This window comes from Choristoneura fumiferana, chromosome 8 (assembly GCF_025370935.1).
Source record: "Choristoneura fumiferana chromosome 8, NRCan_CFum_1, whole genome shotgun sequence".
Classification (NCBI taxonomy): domain Eukaryota; kingdom Metazoa; phylum Arthropoda; class Insecta; order Lepidoptera; family Tortricidae; genus Choristoneura; species Choristoneura fumiferana.
The window spans coordinates 10,045,396-10,068,224 of record NC_133479.1 but is presented as its reverse complement, the minus strand read 5'-3'; the positions used below and the strand labels follow the sequence as shown (position 1 = coordinate 10,068,224).

Sequence of the window (22,829 nt, the reverse complement as noted above, 5' to 3'; positions counted from 1 at the left end):
ACAACCCGAGGACGGAATTTGAAACACATTGTGATGAGAAAAATACGGTCAAGTGCTGAAAGGGTTCGATTCCCGAAGGTTTCGTACTTTGATTTTCGAGAAAAATAACGGCTGCCCCTACATCATTATTTAGTCTATAGCCTATAACTTGCATGTAGTTAGGTTAGATTGATAGATAATTATTTCCATGCGAAAAACCGTGAAATGAAATTAATGGGTGCATGTTTTCAGGATTAAAACACTTGTAAACCTTAGTGTTTCAAATATGTATTTCTGACTGGCGCTATATTATTTACGTTTCTCATTCATTCAGCTAACCATCCATACTATACTAATATATATTTGTGAAAGTGTGTGTTTGTATGTTGTCCGTCATTTACATCGAAACGGAGCGACGGATTGACGTGGTTTTTGGTATAGAGAGAGTATGTATGTATGTACAAAACTCTTTATTGCACATAAAAATAAAAATACAAATACACAGAGAGGAGAACAAAGGCGAGCTTATCCCTAAAAAGGATCTCTTCCAGCTAACCTAGTATATGGGCCAGAGAGTGATATAGGCTACTTTTATCCCGAAAAATGCACAGTTCCCGAGAGAACAGCGCGCGATAACCGAAATCCACGCGGACGAAGCGGCGGGCAAAAGCTAGTGGAGTACAAGTTTAGACTATCACACTACAAGCCTCTTATCAGCTTGGTAGAGTAGTGCTAGAGAACCGACTATCTGTCCATGTCACAGTTATCTTTCCGCAGCCATTTTGTGTTTACCCTTTTAAGTTTATTATTGTGCCATCAGGAAAAGACTTCAATAAGTACCTAAAAACACAAATATTATTGAAAATATAGCGGTACATCCTTTATTATCCAGGAGGATTCATTTCTTAAACGCAGGAGTCATGACTCCAGATAGTTACGATAGATACGCTTTATACGCTTTAGCATATGCAAGCGATTACGATTTTTGGATGGATTCCTGGTGGTCTTATTGGTATGACACCTCTGGCGCATAAAATGTTAGGAAGTGCATGGTTCCAATCCCGTCCGGCTATTCGAAATTCTTTTTCGTTTTTAAAAATCGTAATAAGTAGGAGTTGTATACATAATTCGCACTTTAAAATCCCGCTCATATTTTGTCTGCTTTTGCTTTGTACAAAATATTCTAATTTATTTAAACGGTAAACTACAAATATGTAAAATCCAATAAAATAGGCTGCAAATGTCCGTAATCAATCAATTCTCGGTGAAACTATCGATTCATTTGTTAACTAGGGCATAAATTAATAATTGAGAAATAAAAAAACAACAGTAATGAGTATTGTTTAGCCCTGATATTCACATTTGCAGAGGTATGAAAGGCAGTTTAGTAAATATTCTGGGAGATGGGCTTGGTCAGAGATGCCATTGCTATTAGTAGCCAGCGGTGACCACTCACAACAAATTAAAAGTGACCGCGGCCCACTACGTTGCAGGAACCCAGAGTCACTCACAGCCGCTTATGAAACTTTTAACTGTAGGTACTCAGAGTCAACAATATGAATACTAATTAACAGGCTGCTATATATACATAGCTAAAGAGGGGCACGGAAAAAACAGAGGGTAGGTACCGTTGTGTAGAGCTCATTAAGGAGATGGATACTATTTTTTTTAACAAAGGAATGAGAAGCCACCAAAGTCAGCATTATTTAAAAAAAAAAAACTAATAATTTGTTAATTTCTATTGACCTATGAAGTTTAAATTTGGCGATAATGTTTATTATTGCGTATATTTTTTTCATTAAAAAGTGCCCGTATGTCGATAAATCTAGATGTTTATGGTCGGTGGTGATCTCTTACCATCAGGAGACCCACTTGCTCGTTTGCTATACAGTCGAATAAAAAAAACTGATTTTTTATTTATAAGTAATTCCCTCTCTTTTTATTAAATCAGTTAAAATGGCCCCATACGTCGTACATTTTGCTTAGAAGCAGGACTCTGCTAACACTGGATATTTAAGGATACGGCCATATTTTGACATATTATTTGATATATTTATTACCTACAAATTTATATTGAGCTCTCGATGTGAAAGCCCGCCTCACACTTGACCGGTTTTCCATTTACTTATTTCTTCCCCAGTGTGCATTCGTCGTTCCCCAATATTGTTAACCATATATACTAATTTTTTTTCACACCTCTCCTTCAGAAAAGTAACTTTTCCTCCCTGACGAGAGGGAGCAAAGTGCAACTTTTCTGTTCAAGGCTTTTCTAAGTGTTTTATTACAAATTCCATTTTTTGAAGTTGATAATTATAAAGCCTCGCCATTTTCTATGCTGATTGTTCTTTAATAATAGTTAAAATATTTTTTTTTTCAAGTTTCTTAATGCTCGGTGTGAAAAGTTGTATGAGCCACTCGGGAGCAAAATTATTTTCATCTTGGGCGTTAACACTTGAATCCATCATTACGCTCAGGATTCTACTTTAGAATCCCTCGCTACGCTCAGGATTCTATTGCAGAATCCTTCTCTACATTCTGGATTCAATGTACGCCCTCGCCGTAAATACACCATTTTGCTCCCTTGTGACACAAATAACTATTTACTCTCTGAGTATAAGAGATTAAATAATACGATGTGTTAAAATTGTGGAAAATATCAATGTCAAACTAGTAGTAGGTATCGGCTAAATATCTCGTACGGAATTCATACTTTCCTCCCTCGTACAACATTCTACGATATTTTTCTCTATCATCTGAATCAGAATACCGGGTGTGGCCTGTAATACGAGCAAAAAATTAAAACATAGATCGTCTTCGACAAACTAAACAACATTAGTTAAGCGACTTTTAAAAATAATGGAGTCTTTGAATTTTCCTTTTTTCATACAAATTAAATACTGCTATCAATGTAGGTACGCCATCCTAGAACACAACTGACGTTGTCTGTCACGCTAGAAACATTAACCATTTTGCTTTACATTGCTTCTTCGAATAAACTTAAAAGTGTAATAAAATTTAAAAAACTAACTATATTTAAAATTAGCTGAACTAATGTTGTTCAGTTTGAGGAGTATGATCCATGTTTTAATTATTTGCTCATATTACAGGCCACACCCGGTATATGACAAGAGAAATTATTACAAAAAAAAAACCGGCCAAGAGCGTGTCGGACACGCCCGAAATAGGGTTCCGTAGCCATTACGAAACAATTAAGTAATAGTTTTCTAAAGATTTCGTCTTTTGTACGGAATATTCCAAGTTTAGGTATATTTACTCTGAAACTACTAATTATTCTCAAGCAAACTTAGCCGTTATAGTTTTCCTTGAAAGTTTGATATACTTACTACCATCCTGAATTTTTTCAAATTTTTCCATACACCAGTTTAGATTTTAGAGGGGAGGACGCTCGATTTTAATGATAATTTGCACTTTAAAGTTGAATATTTCGGTAACAAAGCACTGAATCGAAAAATCATTATAGCAAACCCCTAATGGGGTTAAAAAAACCTATCCAACGATACCCCACACTAGGGTTGGATGAGAAAAAACAAATCATCCCCACTTAACGTCTATGGGAGGTACGCTAAAAATTTTTTTTTTAATTTTTTTATTGTACCTTTTTGTCGGCATAGTTTGCATATATATCCGTGCAAAATTACAGCTTTCTAACATTGATAGTCCCGGAGCAAAGCTGCGGACGGACAGACAGACAGACAGACATGGCGAAACTATAAGGGTTCCGTTTTTGTCATTTTGGCTCCGGAACCCTAAAAATCGAGACAAGTGATTCCGAAAAAATGCTCTGATTTGTCCAAACAAGTTCATTTTAGCCACTTATATCTTTTGTCCAATGCCCACTTAGGAAACTTTTTTCTGATCGAAAGATCGTCTCTTTCCTTTTTTACATTAAATATTTAGTCTGAAATGTATCCTTTCTTCAGTTACAGGCGTGAATTGGATTTCTTGAAAACTTTAGTACTCTCACTCCCGCGGTACTTACCCATGAGTCTGATTTTTGTGTAGGTAACATAACACAAAATCGCCTCTATCTACTTGTACCTACTCAATACCCTTAAATTTTAACATTAGACGGTATTTAAATTTGCAATTTTGCTATCAAACATTTCAAAGATAGATGTTTGAAATGATCGAATTACAAAAAATCGTTTGTGACGAATAATAAAATAAGAGCACTAAGTAAGTGCCTTCAATTCAAAGGCGAGCGAATAAACAACCGTCTCTAATTCAATGAAGTAACGTTTCATCCCTGAAAGCTTATCGCTTAGCCTTTATTGATGATTAAATCTAATTGATAAAGGGAAAATAAAATAAAATCGTTCCTCAATAGATTTCCAACTTACCTCGCCTCCAGCGTGAAACGCTTTTAAGGACCCCGAGATCCTTCGCTATCCTTTAGCACTTTAAACTATGATGTTTTGAAGGGGCGTGTCGTAAATTTAGTCTGGCATCGACGCGAGGTGTTGTTATTTTTTGTTTGTACGCGTGTGGGGTGCGTTGGTGGAGGTTTGTTGGCGGGGTTGGTTGGGGCTACACGCGCTCTCGCTCGGGCGGCTGGCCGACGACTGGCGTCCTCTCCTCGCAGCCTACGTCCTGGAGCCTCCTCCTCCCGGCCTTCCTGTTGATTGTGGGCCGCTCCATGCATCACCCTGCTGTGCACGCGACAGGTGAACCAGAGCCCCTTTTCAATCCGCTACGCTGAAATTACTCGTACTTTGCTTATATTTATTATTAATTACCTGTTGAGTTTGGTTTTGACCGGAGTTCTCCATTTTCAAATACCTTTCGCGAGTTATTTGTCGCGCCATCCACCCATAGCCATTATGCTAGTAATAGCTGAATGTAATCCAATTAAACTTTAAACTGAGTATAATGATCATAACTACATGTACAATTATATACCGTATGAATAATGTATTTTTAGTTCCATCAGTAGGTATTTAGATACCACCACCTTAAACAGTAATAATTTATGAATAACATTATTGTACTGTCAGTATTTTCTCTAAAATTTTCACCATAACAAGTTTTAAATCTCTTTGACGGCAGCCGGTGTTGTTCGAATTTTAATTGTAAAGACAATTAAACATTAACTATCAATTAATTTTCCACAATTACCACAATCAATAAAATTAGAGCTCCGTCCGCGTCCGAGCCTGGTGCGTGGACTAATATGGTATGCTATACTGAGATATTATGGTGTACCTACTGGTAATAACAACAACAAAGGAAAACATCGTGAGGAAACCTGCACAAACCTGCGAAGCAATTCAATGGTGCGTGTGAAGTTCCCAATCCGCACTGGGCCTGCGTGGGAACTATGGCCCAAGCCCTCCTGTTCTGAGAGGAGGCCTGTGCCCAGCAGTGGGACGTATATAGGCTGGGATGATGACTGGTAATAAGATACTGTATATTATTGTAATATACTGTAACTAGAACACATTCAAAAAAACAGAAATACTCGTAAATGTTTGAGTCCGGAGCGCGTGCTGTACCTATACTCGTACCCCTACACCACCTCCAGGCTTTTATTTCAAGGGAAAATCGTGAAATTACTTAAATATAAGAATCCGAAAACAATTTTTTTTCTAGTTCGATAGTGATATACCACGTCTTATCTGTTTTTTTTTATTTTAAACTAAATCGGTCGAGTAGTTTCAAGCTCTGCGAACACTGGAAACTCATAGATAGTCTACGAAACTCTCAATACGCGTGTCCAACTTGCACTTGCCGGTTTTATACTTTTTGTTATTATTAACGAATAAGTAGGCATGGTTTATAATTTTGTAAAAATATTTTTCACCTCAGCAGCTTTTGCAGGCAGGTTTTGCTATGAAAAATCAGTGTGCAAAATCGCATTTTGCTCACTCCGTGAGACAAAGAAGCTTTTTTTTTTAAATGCTGATGACAGTGCTGGGTCCACTCACTGAATTCCAAATATTTGAACTTGACTTTGATCTGTCACACTTCAAAAAAGCAAGAGATAGGATAAAATGGGTATGTATTATAAGACCGACAAATCATAATACCTACAGTTGAAATGTCGACGCATAACACATCGAAATTCAGAATACCGAATGTACAAAATACCGACAACCGATACACCGAAGGTCGAAATATCTATTTTTAAATGACCGAAAGTACAAAATCCCGAAAATGGGGTATGTATTATAATACCGAAAAATCATATTACCTACAGTCGAAATATCGACACTTAACAAATCGAAATTCGGAATACCGAAAGTAAAAAAAAGTTTGATATGTGCGAGAGAGCGAAGCGAGCGAGCAAGACGGTTCGGGGCAAAAGCGACTTGGATAGGTTAGGTTCAGAAGGCTAAGGCGGGAGCGAAGCGGAGCGTAGCTCCCGCCTTAGCCTTCGATGTTAGGTTTTTTTTAATAGCAGCCCGGATAATATTGCTTCACAAATGATCTTTGCTGTTGAATCTTATTCAACCTACTTTCTTAGTGGCAGTTAAATATCTTGCCTGCTATAAAAAAAAAACCTAACATCGAAGGCTAAGGCGGGAACTACGCTCCGCTCCGAATCGTTCCCGCCTTAGCCTTCTGAACCTAACCTATCCGAGTCGCTTCTGCTCCAAATCGTCTTGCTCGCTCGCTTCGCTCGCTCGCACAAATCTTTTCCTGCTATATTTGTTTCGTCTTTGGTATAGCGGCAGTTTCGGTATTTTGATTTTCGATATATTGATTGTCGATTATTTTACTTCTAGTGATTATGACTGTTCGGCATTATGAGTTTTCGACCTTTCGAGTGTAGGTATTTTGATCTTCGGGATTGTAGTCTTCGGGTTTTAGGCTGCCGGTCAAATGTACTTTCGGGATTTCAAACTTTCGGTCATAAATCCATTTGACGTTTTAATATTCGGCCTTCCGTCCATAGGTCTTGTAAAATTCGGTCTTTCGTTTATCGGTATTATAATACATACCCGATAAAATCGATACTAAGTTCTGTAGACCTAAAAAGAAACAAACAAACGTTCGGATACATATATAACATCAAAATTACAAAACGTCTGTTACATTAACAACATATAGTGCATTACTAAAGCGATCTAGTATAGCACTTATTGTTCGAAGCTTGTACGGTGCTTTTCTCAAATATAAACTAAAAAACTACAAAGATAAATTAGCAAACAAAACGAGCATAAATGAACGAATATCCCACTCAATTTTACTTTTTTCTAAGTTTTTTTTTTACTTTTTAACTAAGTAAGAAGCATTATACCAACCTAATAAAAATACTGTGTTGACCTTTAGCATTAAAAATATGACAATAATGAATTCATTATAGTAAGGACAAATTGAGAAACAAAAACACGAGGTGAAATTAAAAAAAAAAAAACATAGTGAATTACAGCGAAAAATTTCCGAAATGTTACAATTTTCTCACTCTTAGGTATGCAACCTCGTTGTACGAAAGCCGCTGCTCTTGTTTCTTTTTAAAATAAAATCGTTCCGTATACTGCCTATCTCTTGAAGTTTGATTAAATATTTGGGAAATTGAATGAATTTGCAAGTAATATAATAGGAATCCTAATAAAATCATATTTATTGGTTTATTTTTAAAAAATATTATACGTTTTTTGTTCCCGCTTTTTAATGACCTAAAGATGAAGTTTTTTGCAGTATCAAAAAGTATGATGTTACGAGTATGAGATTTGTATCGTACCTACTGAATACTTTTTCGTTCCACATTCAAAACCTGTCTACTTACCGGAGACTTTTGATCGTTGTGTGGCATTCAAGTGACTTTTTAAAGATGTAATGGCGACTGTATGAATCATTTTTGAGAAAAAGTTTTAAATATGATTAAGTAAGTACTCTATTTATTTCTTAACAATTGGATTATATTTTAAAGTTTTTGATATTTTTTGTCTTCTAAATATATGTGGTTTTATTTTAACCTTTAACTTAAGATTTATTAACTTAATACCGAGTACCTGGGTTCGATTCCCAGTGGTGGTCTTATTTTTCTGGTTTTTCTGTGCATCTATATTTAAGTTTGTATTTTCAATTACGAGTACAGTTCATAAAACTGAAAAACACGTTTCAATTGTTAAACAAACTAAAAGATGACTTCTAAGACTGTCATAAAAATACCTAATTGGCTTGGCTATCAGTTCCATCATCAGATTAGCTCGATGATATTATGTATCCTCCTGCGGCCCAAGTAAGTTTTTGTTTTATGAACGAAACTTTATGTCACTTGTGCGAGAGTTCGATGTCAAGTTACAATAAGTCCTATATAAAGGACCGTATCAATATTTTTGTATTTTAGTTTACATATTATAGGTATACATAGTCAGAAGTGAAGCTAATAATAGCTGTTAGTGAAGATATGACAATGACAATGCCCCATACCCACACCACTTAGATTAGAACACCATTGCACTCTTGTGATTTATGATCTTTATTTTTAGGTCAATTATTATGTCAGGCCATTGTATGAGTGAGGTTAGATATGGTATGGTGGGCGTATTTTCCATTAGGTAAATGGAAATAGCGATCAGTTAGTGCTTATTCATATAATAGTATTAAAACGAACCTATTTGTAGAACGAATTTATTATAATGCCTATCACTTAATGTTAATTTTTCCTTGGAATCAATTTCATTTTTTTTATATTTAAGGTTTTAAAGGAACAATGATAAAATCTACCTCTATTTCAGTTTTAATGATTTGTGAATGCTTTTTCCCATACATACATGGCTTTGGCCTATTGTGTAACGAAAGTATCTTGGTTCTTAAATACCTCTAATTTTTTTTTGGTACATTCGACTGATATTAATGATATATCGAATAGTATTAGTATTTAAATTCAAGCTTAATTTATTTGAAACCATTCAACACAAATAAAACCCCCATCTATAAAGGCTACTGTGTGATCATAAGGCCATCGATCATCCAAGATAAGCTTGTAAAGCGGACTACTTTTATATTAGTTATATTACAGAAACAGGTACAATTATCCCCAATCCCTCGATGTAGAAAGCTCAAGGTACTCCCAGCCAGTGAAGCAACCGTAAAATTAATCTGTTTAGATCTTTAGAAGAACTTACCTCGTTAGTCATTTCTTGTTAGGGTTACTCCGATTTCCAATACGACGGGTTTCGTGAGTAGCAGCTTGACTCCGGTAACTTCATTAGGTACTTCGCCAAGTCCCGCTAGTAATTTATTCTTAAACGAGTGCCCACTCAGTCGGTGATTAGCAAAGTTTTTTCAGCCCATCGATAATGCTAAGACAAAAGTAATAAGTTCGGGAACGAGTATCGAAAGTATATTCTTAAAGTTTGGTGAATATTTTTTTGATTGATTTAGCAAATTGTTGGAGTATGGTGTTGTTTACCCTACGGAGTTTTATATGGTTAATGCTTCTTATATTTTGCACGTCAATTATGTTTGGACCATGTGAACTTGGTTAGAATTAATTTTAGAAAATAATCAACTTAATATAAATATCTAAAAGACTTTTAAAGAGAACGTTGTATTTCTTTAAGTACTCTACAATATTTCGACGACATAAAAGACAAACTTCATATCCAATAATTTTAGATTTCCTCATCTAATTCCTATTTGAAATGTTTACGCAGTTTGTATTTCACAAATAAACGCATTTCAAATAAGGTATTTCAGAAAATAAGTATTACGTATATTTTACTTGTACTGTGAAGAATGCCATTGAAATGGACAGTCTGACAGAATAAACATAACATTCAATTATTGAAAGCCCGCTGGCTGTTAATTGGATTGCAATTGCTCTGATAATTCCAGCTGCTTTGTAGGAAGGACATTGTATCTTCTGTGAATAAATTAATGTTTCCATAACATTCCAGATTTAACGTGTGGCATCCAGACATATTGCAGATGGTTATAGCTCTGGCTCTTTGCATTTAAGTACTTTATTTGCTCACTATTCGTTCAGAATTGGATGTATACCGAAGCTGAACATGAAAACCATTTTTTGACGTTATTACTTTGTCTTTCGCTGATATACCATGTCGTCAGTGGATTCACTTAAAAATGTGCTAAATCATATAATTTTTCGGCATCTAAACTGCTTCGATTTTTTAACTGAGACTTTACCATCATTCCGCTGTCTATTCATTCTAATTACAACCTGCTTCAAATAAACAAGATTCACAAAATACCAGAAGAAGAAATAGGGTCAGCCTTTGAGGACAGTAAAACGTTTAACAGAGGTATATTTTTATGACCAGAGTAATTAACAATATAACACTTGACGTCAAAAATGACGACAACGACGATTATTGACTGCAATAAAGTAACAAATGAAGCTTCCAATTTGATGAGCTATCTGGTTGTTAATGTGCGTAGTTACCTATGGGTGAAATGTATCTATTTTAGGAGGTTACAAAGTAATAGTACATTACTGCCGAGGCCGGGAAACAGCAATGAGGGCTATCGTTTTTTGTCTCACTAGACGGCGCACTGTTGCGTGAGGTTTTTAAGTATGGCTTTCAAAGTCTGTTATTACGGGCGTGAAAACAAAGTTAAGATTAAAATCATATTTAATACACCTTAAAACCATAGTCCCCGTTTTGTTCGGAAAAAAAGGAAGGACAAAGGTTTCCAAAAGACAAAACTGTCTCAAAACACAGACATTCATTGCCCCGGAACGCATATTTGCCATAATTAATTTCAGATATTGCAAAATATTACCAAAATTATTCTAATTATAAATAAACCCGCGTAGCTCACCCAAAAACTATGAGATTTGACATTTGGGAGACCTCACGCTACACTAGCGCTAGGGCATGGATACCGGTATTCGGTATTACCGAAAAACCGGGATACCGGTCATTTTTTCCCCTCTTTTAATACCGGTATTAAATATCTACAAAACCGGTTTTTCGGTATTTTGACTTGTGCTTAAAATATTAATAGTCTACTTTAATTTCAAACAGGAAAGCACTTTTAATAACTTGTCTTCAGACTTATGGCTTTTGAAGTTACTTACCTCTTAATCTACTTTCAAATTTCAAATTTACCGCGCACAAGTTTGCTTTGTTTATTTGTAGTGTAAGCTTTCTCGAAGTTGGACCTACCTAACTGGACCGTTTGTCCCAGGTATACATAGTCGTCAACAACTTCGAGCGCAGAGCCCCCGACTATTGCGGGAGTTGGGACTACATGGAAATTAGTTAGACATGACTTTCGTCTTGCCCATGTTCATTTTTAGGCCAACTCGGTCGGAAACTGCTGAGGTCGGCGAGCATAGCACTGAAGTCTTCCATGGTCTCAGCCATGACTACAATATCGTTGGCGAATCGAAGGCGAGTGAAGTACCCGCCATTAATATTGATGCCTCGTCCTTTCCAGTCCAGAACCTTAAAAGCATCCTCCAATGCAACGGTGAACAGTTTCGGAGCGATCACATCTCCTTGTCTGACTCCCCGCTGCAGAGGAATAGGCTTCGTGCTCTGGTCATGTAATCGGACGGACATAGTGGCGTTTTTGTACAGACACTAGGCACTTCAACACTCCGATATACCGGTAGTCAACTGCACCGCTGGAGAACCTGCATCACAGCCCAAGTCTCGATCGAATCGAAGGCTTTCTCGTAGTCCACAAATGCAAGGCAAAGGGGGAAGTTATACCCTTCGGTCTTCTGTATAACCTACCGCAACGTACATGTGGTCTACGGTACTATAGGTTTTCGGAAGCCGGCTTGTTCGGGAGGCTGGAAATCGTCAAACCTGCTTGCGAGACGATTTGTGATGACCCTGAAAAACAGCTTGTAAACATGGCTCAGAAGTGAGATGGATCTATAATTCTTCAGCAAGGTGTTATCACCTTTTTTGAAGATGAGCACCACCACTGTCTTCTGTTCCATGCTTTCGGTGTTCCCCCTTGCTGGAGGACGGAACTAAACGGCGTCTTGAGGTACTTAAGGACTGGTTTACCACCCGCCTACAAGAGTTCGGCTGTAATTTCATCGTCACCCGGGGCTTTGTTATTCTTAAGCTATTTGAGGGCCATACTAATCTCGTACAGGCTGACGTCTGGGATGTATTCGTGATAGTGTCGGGTTAATCTAGCCCTCGGGGCTTTAGCTAGATTTTCGACGGGTGTTCGGGTTTTCGTGTCGCTATCCATTAAACCTCTCGTTTTCCCCCAATAGCTCAGGTTTGGATGAAATGATTCTGCCGTCGTCGGTCTTCAACTTCATTAACCGGCTTTGACTTACAGACAGATCCCTGGTAAACACCTTAGAGCCTCTGATACGCTCAATAGCCTTTTCAATGCTATTTATTAGTATTAAATCGGCGTACATCGCGCTTCAGAGATTTTGAGATCTGCCTATTGAACTGCTGATAGCGACAATTAAGCGTCACCAGAAGACTGTAGCAGCATCTCACGCCTCACCTCCATGAGCCTAAGGCCAGAGCGCGAGAGCTTATTGGTTCTAGTACGGCGGGTTTTGAAGAAGTTAGATCCGATCGTATGGACAGCTTCCACAAACCCGTCGTTGTAATCGTCCACGTCGCTACCTAGGCATTCGAAATGGTTTTGAAGTTTGAGCTGAAAGCTCTCGGGGTTTTGGAGCTGAGCTGGTTCCGGGCGGAGCGAAGATTTCATCAGTAGAGACCTTACAAGCTTGAACTGGATATTTAATGAAAGAAATTATGCGAAAATTTGGTTGGGAACTAATAATCGGTGAAACAATTTTCACCGAAGAATTAGAGAATCCAATTCCATATTATATAAGTATTAGTTAACAATTAACAACTTAAGTTTTTTTATTTTAATACTTGCTCATTAAAAGGGAAGTTTATTAATTGCTTTTCATGTATATTGGTTATATTTCAACAAAACAACAGACTTATACAGAAAGAAAGAAAAATAAAGGGAAAATTTGGAAAATACCGAAAAATTACCGAAATACCGGGATACCGGTTTTCAAAATGTGAATACCGGAATAATACCGGTATTGCCATCAAGCCCAATACCGCATAGCCCTAACTAGCGCCTCTAGTGGTGAATTCATACGCGATAGCCCTCATTCGTAGATGAGTAGTTTGACGGACGAAGCGTAGCTGAGACTTTTTTTTTATGTACATGACACGACTCATAATGCTATTTCAGTAGAAATAATAATGTAATAAAAAAAGTTCTATGCAATGAAGCTCAGTATAACTAAATTACAGTTTAAAGCGCTACTGAGCGCTTTTTAGTTACTTCATCCGTTTTCTTTTGTAACCTTGTTTCGGTATCTGAAATTGTGCTGGAACTCAAAATAAAAAAAACAATGGCACTGTTCGAGACAATTTTAAAGACGCTGTTTCTTCCTAAATTGAATCTTAGACTAGGACTTAAAAAGAAAAAAGGTAGAAGGAATTTGATCGTCAGGCTTACCGTAGTCAAAACGTGAATTTAAAAAATAAAAACCTGTCGGTAATGGAATTTCATACAATTTCCGCCTGGGTGGCCAAGAAGTGTTTTTTTTTTAATTTGTGGCAGTCTATAAGGAAGAACTTCGTGAAAAACACGTAGTAATCCGGGTCTTGCTGCCGGGTCGTTTATTAATCGGCAGAATAAAATATTTAATCCCGGTTCAAAGCTTTGTCAATATGTGTTCCGACGACAGGATATTGTTTTCCATAGAATTCAATAACATGGATAACTCATGTTTATTATCTTTTATCGAACATGAATGATAGCGCTCTCTGATATAAGCTGTTTGATAAAAAAAGATACGGCGAACTATCAAAATGGGTAGATCAACTATTTCTTGTTGTTATTCTGTCCCGTCAGCCAGGGGACAATAGTAGAATAGTTTTATATATGAAATGTTAGGTCACATTATACTAACATGCTTATTAGATGACCAATTATAGAAGGGGCTCACAACTATAGGTATCACAAAAATGCATGTTTGGCAAATTTTAATCCTACAGCGTGTATTTTTGATACTACCTCAAACTTTAAGGGCAGTTAGTGGAGGCCCTAATAATCACATTTTATTATGTTTTAGTAAAAAATTTACTTATTTTTTTTCCTTACAAAATTAATTAGCACGCAATGTATCACTACGCGATACTACTTTGTTTTTATTCAAAACGTCGCACTTGTTGACGTGACAGATGTCACAGAACGCTTTGTACGCATTACATTGCTGCTCGGAAATATTTCAAAAATTAATTACGCTCTTGTAGTTAATTCTAAATTAGCAATTTCTTTTGATATCGGTTCACAGCACTTAAATCTTCGTCTGGTTACAGTTTGAGGTAGTAAAAATACACGCTGTATAAATTTACGGTTTAAAGACTGACTCAGGAGACCGTAACTATAGCAACGAGTGAAAAGAAAAAGTTGATTGACCCAAATACAACTTGAGGTGACTAATACAGTAAAAGTAACATAAATAATGAATGATATTAGGTAAGGACCAGGTACACAACAATCCGCTTAGGTATTCATAAAAGTCACCACAACACAAGTCAGGTGTCCGGCAAAGTTAAACGTCAAAGTGACAGATAAAAGCAAATGAGTGTTAAGTTAACAGAAGTTTAATATGTGTTTATATATAAACTAGCTTTTGCCCAATTTTTTTAAAAGTAAGTAGTCTAATGCAATCAGGGATAGTGTATCTTTCTACTGATAAAAAAATTATTTCAATCAGCTCAATAGTTTCAGAGATGACCCCCAACAAACAAAGAAACAAACAAAGTTGAGATTTTTTTTCTATTCTTTATATTTCTCTATTTTTTGGCACCTCTGCATTACTTTAGGTCCATCTATGCCAAATTTCACACCGTAGTATGCTGAATGGTTGTGGTGCTCTGAAGATGAGCTCTGGTTGAGTTCGAAACGCGTCAGTGTAAAGTGGTGGTGGTGATAGATGGATTTGTGTGATTTGTGTGTTCTTACAGTGTGGAGGTGGAGGAACTGCATGAACACACATTGCATGGGCACAAAAGTAACTATCATAAAGGTCGCGGGTGGGCAAAGTAATTGTGTCAGCTCGTTGAACGTACATGTAAATTTTCGCATCTATGCTATCAACCCTTGTGAGGAGTTCCGTCATCAGCAGACGACCCTGGCTGCAGCATCAGGCGGTATATCATGTATCATGTATATCATATAAACGCATTGTCGTTGAAATTTAACAATCATGTAAAGTCTTTTGCGTGTGCCATCAACTTTTGAGGAGTTCCCTTCTACGGAGATGATCCTCGCCAGGATGAGCAAGATGTCACTGCTAAATAATTGTTACCAGATTTACATCAGTTTGCCAAATCACCAGTCCCCAGTTTTATTGGTTTAGCTTATGCGTTTTCTGATTCAGTTGGTAAGTATATAAAATCCTCTTTATTCGTTTTATCCCGTGGGATATTCGGAAAATCTTTGAAACAGTTTTTACCTACCTACATGCCAAATTTGAAGTTTCTAATAATTACGCAAATACGCAAATAGTATTAGTTACGCAAATAGGGCCATTTTGAAGTGAAAATATAAATCCCATTTTAATCCCTATCCCGTGGGAATTTTGATAAATCCTGAAAATAGTTTTTAGCTGTTAGTATTACCTACTTGTTTTCCAAATTCGAAGTCTCTAATAATTACACTTACGGTAAAAGGGTCAATAATTGAAAGTGAAAATCAAATTCCATTTATTCACTATCCCGTGGGAATTTTGCGAAATCCTGAATACCGTTTTAGCTGTTAGTATTACCTACTTGCATGCCAAATTTGAAGTTACTAATAATTATAATTACGCAAATAGGGCCATTTTGAAGTGAAAATATAAATCCCATTTTATTCCCTATCCCGTAGGAATTTTGATAAATCCTGAAATTAGTTTTTAGCTGTTAGAATTACCTACTTGTTCGCCAAATTTGAAGTCTCTAATAAGTATAGTTCCGGAAATAGGGTCATTAATTAAAAGTGAAAATACAAATCCCATTTATTCACTATCCCGTGGAAATTTCGTAAAATCCTGAAAACAGTTTTTAGCTGTTAGTATTACCTACTTGCATGCCAAATTTGAAGTTTCTAATAATTATAGTTACTGAAATAGGGCCATTTCGAAGTGAAAATATAAATCCCATTTATTCCCTATCCCGTGGGAATTTCGAAAAATCCTTTCTTAGTGCGTGTCTACACCTATTAAGGAACATATATTCCAAATTTCAAGTTTCTAGGCCCAGCGGTTTGGGCTGTGCGTTGATCTATAAGTCAGTTAATCAGTCAGTCAGTTTCTTCTTTTATATATATAGATTAAAGTGGTTATAAGAACTAAAACCGTTTTCAGATCTTAGAATTCTTCTGGGATGAAGAATAAAAAGAAGAACGAGAAGCCTAAGTGCTACGCGCCCTACGCGCCATAACTCAAAAACTGGTCGGTAAACGTATAAAAAATGGCTTCTAGACAATATCTACAATATATTTTCATTTATATGTCAATACAAAAAATTCAGCATTGCAGTTAAAAACCAAGCGCTGTGAAATTAAAATTAAATAGATACAAAAAAAAATACATAAGTAATACAAAAATGAATTAAGCATTTTCGAAAATCACCTTCGTTGCTAACCTAAAACGACGGATCACCTTGATGATTGGCAGGCACTTGGAGTCTAAATGAGACGAAATCGTTAGCCCTATATGAGACTTGAGCGGAAGGATGAACGGGGGGATTTGCAGAAAAATTAAAGTTACTTATATAATATCTTCAAAACCGCAGGAAGCGAGTTTATTTGTAAGGAAAAAAACTTTTGTGACCTTTGAATTGACACGAGACCCTATGAGACTCTTGAGATCAATTTTACAACGCCATAGTAGAGGTTTTTATGAGTTTCATTCCTAAGTTGACACTATTACATAAATTGTTTCTGCGACTGAATAAAAATATTCTGTATTAGATTATCATAATATTATAATCATAACTAAATACATATATGTGTTAGTTATGGGACCAAAGCGCCAAGAAGTTTAATTTTTATTTTCTAATTATATATTGCAATGTTAATATAAATTAAATGTTGTTAGGAGTCAGCACGGACCCGGATTTCCTTTGCAAAATTGTATATAAGTAGTTTTCAAAGCAGCCGGTATTCTAGAATTGAGCTTTATCAAAATAATCTCACCGTCGTTCACAGTCAATTTTCCAAGTAATAAAATAAATTAGATCTATAAGTATTTAAGCTTTGAAATTTCACTGACGACTTAAATATTCAATAAATTTTATAACAATACGGTTCGAGTGCTATCAAACAATGCAAAGTCGGCACAAAGGGGATTCAAATTTTCAACATGGCGACTTTGTGAGCCGACAGTGAGGACAGTCAAACACAAAATAAACGTAACGTGACGAGGGTTTCATAAGACGTCTCACATCGTAAATAAAATACAAATGCGAAAACTAACAAGCTTGGCAATTCGAGTCCTTTGAGAATAAAATACGACGGATCCAAGAATTAGATGGATGTCTCAATTACTTTACAATCGCATTAAATGCGCTTTAAAAGTCACAATGCCTCCTTTGAGTGTTATAATAATATTAATAAAAATAAACGCAAATTTAATGATCACTTTGTTTACCTATGTCTTATAATTATCTATCTATATAAATAAAAATGAATCATAAAATGTATTGTTAAGCGCAAAACTCGAGAATGGCTGGACCGATTTCGTTAATTCTTTTTTTGTTGTGTTTGTTATTGTCAGGAGAAGGTTTTTATGAAAGAAAATTTGGAAAAATTACAACGGGGGCGAAGCCACGGGCAACAGCTAGTTACTAATAAGTATATTCCCTGTTATTTAATAACCAAATAATATGAGTTCCTACAAACATGTGACAAGTCGGTTAGGCTGGACATATAACCAACGTTGTTGTAAAAAAATGCTTATATTACGTTTACCATCCCAGCCTATATACGTCCTGCTGCTGGGCACAGGCCTCCTCTCAGAACAAGAGGGCATGGGCCACAGTTCCCACGCGGGCCCAGTGCGGATTGGGAACTCCACACGCACCATTGAATTGCTTCGCAGGTTTATTCAGGTTTCCTCAAGATGTTTTGATTCACCTCAAAGCTCGTGGTAAATTTCAAATGTAATTCCGCACATCAATTTCGAAAAACTCAGAGGTGCGAATTGGGGTTTGAACCCACGACCCTCTGATTGAGAAGCGATCGCGTCAAACCACTAGGCCACCACCGCTTTATTATATTATATTACGTTAATTGAATCCTGATAAATATAGGTAGGTAAGTAAGTACACGTGCAAACCTCGTAGAAAACAAAAGCATTTAATCCTATTATATCTTACATAGTATCATTGCGAGTCTTGAAGCTTTTGCCCTTATAAGGAAAAGAAATGCATGTAAATAAAGGATGCTATGTATGCCTATGTATTATTTAATTCAACTGAGTTCAGCTGGTGCAGTGTGTGAGAAAATAGTGAGGGCAAGTGAATATAAACTATTTAGGGTTCCAGGTCAAGAGCCAAGACAAGACCCAGGGCAAGAGTAACATCTATTTGATCAAAACTTAAACTATTTGCAGCATGTTAGTACGGAACCCTACATGGTTCCCGGTTCTTTATCTCTAGAAGAAAACATTTTTTCTTGTCCCGCGACTAAGCTGGGACGAGAAGGACTGATGTACTCAATGTACGCTGACACTACACAGTGTGTCGGAGGACGGGCAAGGATATCTATATGACTTAACTTGACAGAGCTATTTTCGAGGTTTCTTTGTATTTTTATAATTTCTACATTAGAATTTTTATAGTACCTATTTTTTACAAGCTTTTCTTTAGCATGCCCTGTTTATTTATTTATTTGGGTCAAATCTTGGAAGCTAAATTTAACCCACTTCCAGCGGTCCAGTTGACTTGAAATTTGTACATAAGTACCTATGTAAATTTGGTGACAATACAATAATCTGGTAGTGATATCTTTGTGGTCCTGCCAGGATCGTCTCCGCAGGAGGGAACTCCTCAATGGTTAATAGTACCGACTTGAAATTACAAAGTACAAGTATAGTCAGCAAAAAAGCTTGTAAGTATTCAAAATGTTTTTTTAACAGAAACTTATTTTGTTTAACGTTGCAATCAAAATCCTTTCTGAAAGTGTATTAAATTGCGACTTAATTTTACCTTGTTTCAAACTCTTCATTTTCAACTTCAATTCAACTTAAAGGAAAAACCACTAATATTAATTGTTTAAAGTTTATCTAGCAACAATAAACATAAAGAAATAATAACCGTCTAATTATAAGAAAAAACAGCTAAGCTGCATAGTTTACAATACATATAGCCAATTTTCACTTACGCGGGCAGTGAAAGAGCAATCAGCGCTAAATTGACGAAATTGGGCAACGAGGTGTTAACTTTTGAATAATTTCTAATAAAAATAACAACTTAAATATCAGCTACCTTACAATACATAACGTTCAGTGCGTTTACACTGAATAATACGACGACAAAGAATACTTAACCACTCCCGCCTATCGAGTGGGTATTTATTTATGCTGCTGCACACACAAACGACGGCATGGGAGAAGAGGTAACATTATACATATACGGGTAAAAAAATTGTTTACTGCTATAATTCAACTAGAAATATAATTTTGCATTCGGTTAATGCGTCGAGCGTCATGGGAACCCTGCCACATGTAGATCTTTTAGACGCGGTTTTCTTTCTGTGATTTTATTTTTATTATTTTAATTAATCATATTCAAAAAATATAATGCAAATTATAATACATATTTCAAATGCAAAAATAATGAAATGTAAATAAAATACAAGACTGTCTACCACAAATAAATAAATTAAATTAAATTGCCCGTTTCAAATCTTCTAAGTTCAATTTCCTTAACATCCGGTGGTCAACAACAGTGCAAATACTGTCAAGAAAAACAACAGTCGGGAAAAGTCTTGGGTAAAAAATTACTTTTGTAGCAAAAACTTATCAGTCAACTATTCGTGTGAGCACAAGAGATGCACCGTATTTTCGCATCATTTTTCACGAAAGCGACGGGGATGATAAATTTAGTAAAGTGGCAGGTTGACACACAGACTCTCGTCCCCTATTTCATAAAGATTACGAGCTAAAAATGTATATGCCGTAAAAAAGATGGAGAAAAAACTTAACAATTTTTACTTAACGACTATTGGTCCGCTCCTTAGTCACTGCAAAGTTTGTGATAATTATTAAAGAGTTACCTCCTTCGTTCGAAAACATCAATTAAATAGAGAACGTTTAAAAGTGAAAATTCTGTGCTAATGCACGGCTTTAGGATATGAATATGACAGACTCATCTCTTTTTTCGTGGGTAAAGTAAATCATTATTGATTTATGTACTTTTAAATTAATATTACGGCATCTGAATGTGGCAATAAATATAATGTAGATACAGTACTTGTGTCACCTTGAACTTGAACATATCCATTTAATTTCGTTGAAGAATCCAGTATACACACTCTCATCTATGGAAGATTATGACCAGTGCGTCGCCAATTTTGTTAACTGGCGAGAGGTTCAAGAATTATTTTGCCCTGAATGTACGTGTGAAATGTATATATCTAAATATTAAAAGAAAACTTCGTCATTTAGAGGAGCATTTTGTTGTGTTGTTTCGTTGTAACATAATTTCGTTCTGGTCTACCGTAGACCTGCACGGGGGGGAAGGTATTGAAAACTGTTTTGGTTTGTGAGTTGAAGTTATTAATCTTACTTTAATTAAGTTATTTCTAGATAGTATTTAAAAGGTTACAAAAATGACAATTTGAAGTCGTCATTTTCGTGGTCAAGTTTTAATTTTTTTTTATATAGATATCGATTGTCTAATTCTGTTGATACCTGATTAATTAAATAATGCTTATTCGTTTTCTCATTATGATCGGATTTTCATTCAAATAGTACAATTATAAGATTTTAAAATAAACAAAATGTTCTTTTTCGTGGTCTCGATGCTTATTTTCGTTACCGTTAAAATTGGATTTTTGCTTTTTTTAACGAAAATAAACTTTATCGATCTCTTATAATATAAAGCATCTTATCGGTACATATCCTTATGTTCAAAATAAAACAGACCACATCAAAATGTGTGTTTTTATTTCTGTAACATTTATCTTACACCTCAAATAATTACCCATAACTAAAACTACTACTAGTAGGTACAGATGTAGTGAAAAATGTTTTACCATCGTATTTTGTCGGAAAAGTTCGTAGGTATTTGTATTTCTTGCTTTCTCAACTAGCTTATTGAAAGTTACTGAAGCTTAAGTATAGAGAAAGCAAGATAAATACGATTTTCTCCAATATGCTTGGCAATGTCCGCCAAACTGTCGCAAACATATACACGAAGTTCATCCTTATAGACTGCCACAAATTAAAAAAAATCACTTGTAAATTGGAATGGGAATTTTATGAAATTTCATTACAATGCAGGTTTTTTACTTTTTAAATTCACGTTTTGACTACGTTAAGTTAATCTAAACAGCCTGACGATCATATTCCTTCTACCTTTTTTCTTTTTAAATCCTAGTCACAGAATATATAATAGTACTGGCATACAGAATGGACACGCTCCGCCCCGCACCGGTTCGAGTTACCCCACCCCTCAAGCGCAGATTGTAGGAAAACCGTAGGAAAGCAGTCGGGCGCGCAACGCGATGTAATATGTCGGCCGCACCGTCGCACGGCACTAAGTTCGGGAGCAATAATTACATATTACATACGATTTAACAATCGAATGTTCAGAGACAAATCCGTTAAAAGGAAATATTTTAGTGTAAGTAATCTTTAATTAATAAGGTCTCAAATGATTAAACCAATAAACTTTAATTTATAAAACATTTATTTGTATTTATTTCCTAAAAACCCGAAAATCAGTCATATTCTAATAATTTGTCGCTCGTAGAAAGTCACATAATTTTCCGTGAAATCCGCGCGCCGGCAGGTCATTGCTCGGCTCGGTGGCCGTGAGTCCGCGAGCAAGCGCCAACTTGTCAGTGGGCGCGCGAGAAATTGAGGTTCCTACCCTGCCTACTTCCTTTTCTTAATAATAATGCTTTCTAAAAGTATCGCGATTAATACGACATGAAATAACTAATTAGGTACCGAATAATTAGTTCAAGTTTGTAGTAATATATTTATTGTAATGTAAAATAATAATGCTTAAATACATAGACAGACACATTTTAAGTAGGTTTAAATAAAAATATATGAATAACGATTACATTTATTTACACATTTAAGCCATACCTACATACCCTATAGTACTAGGGTTTTGCGATAGTCAGCCCTGTGTGTCTTACGCACACATTGACGCGTGTACAGACGTCGTCGTGCCTATGTAGATTCCAGAACGCGTATTTTGTATGGCGTGTCCGCCCTGTGTCCTAGTCTAAGATTCAATTTAGGAAGAAACAGCATCTTTAAAATTGTCTCGAACAGTGCCATTGTTTTTTTTTATATTTTGAGTTCAAGCCCAATTTAAGATACCGAATAAATGGTAACAAAAGATAATGGATGAAGTAACTAAAAAGCGCTCGGTAGCGCTTTAAATTGTAATTTAGTTATACTAAGCTTCATTGCATGTAACTTATTTTTATTAAATTATTATTTCTACTGAAATGGCATTATGAGTCGTGTCATGTACATTAAAAAGAAAACAAGTATCGCGGGAAAGCATAAGGGCAACTTTTTAAAACCGTACCTGAGCATTTTATTTAATATTTTAAAGATTTTGCTTTATTTTCTCGCATTACATATTGAAGAAAATCACTATACATCACTCAGCGGAAATGGCAATTCGTGGATTCGAATTTATTGACGGACTCAG

At 35.9% G+C, this 22,829-nt stretch overlaps 1 protein-coding gene and 1 long non-coding RNA gene across 2 annotated transcripts in view; one reads left to right on the top strand and one right to left on the bottom strand.

The window, feature by feature from the left end:
* Positions 1–4,650, bottom strand: part of unc-13-4A (BAI1 associated protein 3) — a 138,887-nt gene extending 134,237 nt beyond the window's left edge. Inside the window, 1 exon segment of the mRNA XM_074091126.1 lies at positions 4,341–4,650. The gene's annotated coding sequence lies outside the window, so the exon portion shown is untranslated.
* The window catches only part of LOC141430437 (uncharacterized), a 205,413-nt gene that overhangs the window by 146,485 nt on the left and 36,099 nt on the right, over positions 1–22,829 (top strand). The gene's annotated exons all lie outside the window — the stretch shown is intronic.